The following is a 3,980-nucleotide window of genomic DNA, read 5'->3' as shown; positions in this document are numbered from 1 at the left end:
GGCTCCAGGCAGCTAAGTGCTCGAGCAAGTTCTTTCAACACTGGGCTGACCAGTCATCCCCTCCTCTCCCTCCCTTGCACTCAAGACCATAGACAAGGTGCCAAACCCCCAGCCCCTGCCCCTGGCATTGGGCAGTTAGCAGCCTATCTCCCATTCACACCTTCCTGCCTTATTATCTCTCAGGGCTATGCTTAGCTCCTGGGAGAAGTGAAACCTCATCTCAGCTAGCCAGAGCAGTAGTGACAAAACAGCCCCTTGCCCTGCACTCAGGGAAAGGCATTAAAAGAGTTTATTGAGCTCTGCAGACACAGTGTAAAAAACAGGTACAAATGTGAGCACTCAGCACCCTGTTCTAGTTGGCAGTGCCATGGGCCTGAGTGGCAGAGAAGATCCCAAGGTCAGGGACAGGAGATAATATTCAGCTATCTATGAGAACCACTTGAGTTGTACTGCAGCAAGAACAAGAAAAAATCCTCCTCGCCAAACAGTCCATCTCTCTTCCTCCCAGTCCAAAAAAGGCACTGAGGAGTCCTGAGCAGGAACTGTTACCTCAGCCATCCTGGTCCTGCTGCCAGGGTAACTCCTGAGTTGTGCACCTGAAGAAGCTGCCACATGGCACTCCAACACTTTCCCCTTCCCCTCTGATCTGATCCATGGCGAAAGTCCATAGGTGTCAGATGACTTAGTCTCACAGCACAGCTGATCACTGTACTGACCCCCCAAGGCAGCCTCCAGCCTCCATGCCTCCTCCAGCAATTTCAGCACCATCCCAGTCCCCAGTGGCCCATTCCTGCTGTCCCAACCCTTAAAAGCAAAGTAACTCCCAAGAGTATTAATAGTAGAAGAATGGCGCTGGAAAGCCAAGAGCAGTACATGGCAGGACTCTTCTTAGGCAGCTGGAGTCTGGGGAACCTCTCCCAGGGGCAGGTCGTGGGTTCAACAGTGCATCAATAGCAGTGGTGATTGGGAACTCATTTGGGGGTGTCAGCACATCATAGCAGAGCCACAGCTAGCATACGAGGCAGATTCTCACACTGAATGACAACCTGGGCTTCCCAGGTGTGCTGTCAAAGCAGAAGACCCCAGTCCAGCTCTCAAGCACCTCCTAGGGGACCATGTTCTGCAGTAGGAACACAGAGTATTGGCTGGCAGCTCCCCTGGGAGCAGTGGTAAACCTCATCCCTCTGGGCCTGGCCAATTCTTGCCAGGGAAATATCGGGAGTGAAGTATTGCCTCTATATGAACATAGTGCTGAAACCTCTCCTGTAAGGAAGGATGGGGGTAGAAAGCAGTGTAAGAGCTTTGCCAGCCCAGCCAACTCTCACCAGAGCAATGTCAGGATCTAAATGCCAGGACACAACACTGAAATACCTCTCTTATAAGGCAAAGATGGGGGTAGGGGGGTGGTGTAAGAGCTCTGCCAGCATTCCCTGGAGTGGTCATTCCCTGCCTACTCTGGGGATGGCTCAAGTTCCCACAGCACCCAGGGTCCCTGGATCTCTCTGACTGAGCAAAGCAGGTGCCCGCCACAGTACCTACAAAGGACGCAGGCCCTCCCTGCCCAGCAATCCATCCCAGCACTGCTGCAGGGCCTGCTGCCGAGCCACAGAACTGCTGGGACTCTGGTCTCTGCTGCTTTGGGTGGGGATCAGTGGTGTGGCTCCTGGTCCCAGGCAGCTAAGTGTCCAGACAGAGGCCTTACCATAGCTAGTTTGCTGTCACTGCATTGGGTGGGGGGAGGGGTCCATTCATGTGGCAGGCTAGCCAGTGGGCTTACTGGCAGCCTGGCTTGTTCATAGATTGTAAGGCTGGAAGGGACCTCAGAAGATTATTAGGTCCAGCCCCCTGCACCAAGCAGGAAAGACAACTGGGGTCAGGTGACCCCAGCAAGGTGACTGTCCAGACTCCTCTTGAAGATTTCCAGGGTAGGCAATTGCATGACCTCTGGAGGGAACTTATTCCACAGTCTGGACACCCTTGTTGTGAACTAGTTTTTCCTAATGTTGAACCTGAAACGGTCTTCCAGGAGTCTGTGACCATTACTACTAATTTGCCCCAAAGGTGCCCTGGTGAACAGTTGTTCATTGAGCCCTTGATGTATGCCTCTGATGTAGCAGTAAGCTGCTATCAAGTCCCTTCTTAGCCTTCTTTTTTTTCAGGTGGAAGAGTCCCAGATCCCTCAACTTTTCCTTGTATGGCTTGCCTTGAGAGGCTGTGATCATAGAAATGGCACTTCTCTGGACTCTCTCAACCTTTACCACATCCTTGTTGAAGTGCAGCACCCAGTACTGGATGCAGTACTCCAGCTGTGGTCTCACTAATGCTGAGTAGAGTGGGAGAATCACTTCTTTGGTTTTGCTGGAGATGCATCGATTAATGCATGCCGGGGAATTGTTAGCCCTGCTGGTTACAGCATTGCACCACCGGCTAATGTTCATACTGTGGTCTATTATTTACCCCAGGTCCATTTCATTTGTAGTACTGGTTAGGTTGGCATTGCCAAGCCTTCAGGTGTGCAGGGGATTGTTCATTCCCAGGTGGAGCAATTTACATTTCTAGACATTGAATTTCATTTGATTCTGGTCCGTCCAACTTGCAAACCTGTCTAGATCCACCCTATATCTGCAGCCTATTTTCAAGCATGACCACGCTTCCCCATAACTTGCCCAGCGAGCTTTCATCCCTATATCCAAATCATAGATGAAGATGTTGAATAGCACTGGACCAAGCAATGAACCCTGCAGGACACCACTGGCCACTTCCTGCCAAGATGACACAGATCCATTCATTTGAACCCTCTGGGTCCTACACCACAGCCAGCTTCCTACCCACCTGCCTCAGAGTTAAGCCCACAATCCAAATTTCTCGTGAGAACATCGTGGGATACCAGATCGAAAGCTTTTTTGGAAGTCGAGGTATATAATGTCAACCTTCTTTCTCTTATCCAGGTGGTGAGTCACCTGATCGTAAAAGATAATGAGGCTGGCAAGACAAGACCTGCCCGCAATGAAGCCACGCTGGCTGCCATTCAGAATCCTACCTTTTGCAAGCCTATTGCACATAGGCTCCTTAATAAATTTTTCCAGGATTTTCCATGGGATAGAAGTTAGGCTAATTGGCTTGTAGTAACCTGGGTCCTCCCTCCTCCCCTTCTTGAAGATAGGCACATTGGCCCTCTTTCAGTCCTCAGGGACCTCCCTGGTGCACCACGAGTTCTGGAAGTTTTGTTTAATTGAGCCTGGATAGTTCAGGTCAATTGGTGGGGACATTTACCTTCCCCACCAATCAGGAGAAGGCAGGAGGAAGGTGTCCCCACCTTGACACAAAGGCAAGATGAAGAAGGGGACCTGAAGGGGAACTAACCTCTTGGGCTTTCCTATTGGTCAATTTTCAGTCTGGGATGTGGAGCCTCCAGAAAGGATAAAAGCCCATGTCCCCAGCATGTGGGCAGCTTTGATGAGGGACAATGAAAAAGGACTGCAGAAGGGCTGGTGGAGCTGACCAGCAGGGTGCAGCAGTTGCCCCAGAAGTGCCCTAAAGATGCCTCCATCATGCAGGAAGTGGCAAGTGGCTGCATCCCAGCCCTGCCACTGAGGGAGCTGCGGTGTCAGTGCACAGAGTGGTGCATGTGGCCTGGAGGGAGCTGAAGGGAGCCTGCGGCTGCATGAGGCAACATAGGTCCCTATCCCTGTGAGAGGCAGGAGACCCACAGTGCACAGAGGTGCATGGGGCCTGGAAGGAACTGAGGGACTCTGCAGCTGCAAGAGACAGTGCAGGTCCCCATCCCTGTGAGGGGCAGGAACTCCGTGGTGCACAGTGCAGGGCATGGGGCTTGGAAGGAGCTGAAGGGACCCTGCAGCTGCATAAGGCAGCACAGGTTTCCATCCCTACAGGAGGTGGAAGCCCTCACAGTGCACAAAGCGGTGCATGGGGCCTGGATGGAGCTGAAGTGACCCCCCACGGCTGCATGAGGCAGCGTG

Source organism: Gavialis gangeticus, unplaced genomic scaffold, assembly GCF_001723915.1.
Source record: "Gavialis gangeticus isolate Ggan-Ray unplaced genomic scaffold, GavGan_comp1, whole genome shotgun sequence".
NCBI lineage: Eukaryota > Metazoa > Chordata > Crocodylia > Gavialidae > Gavialis > Gavialis gangeticus.
Note: the sequence above shows the minus strand (reverse complement) of the source record.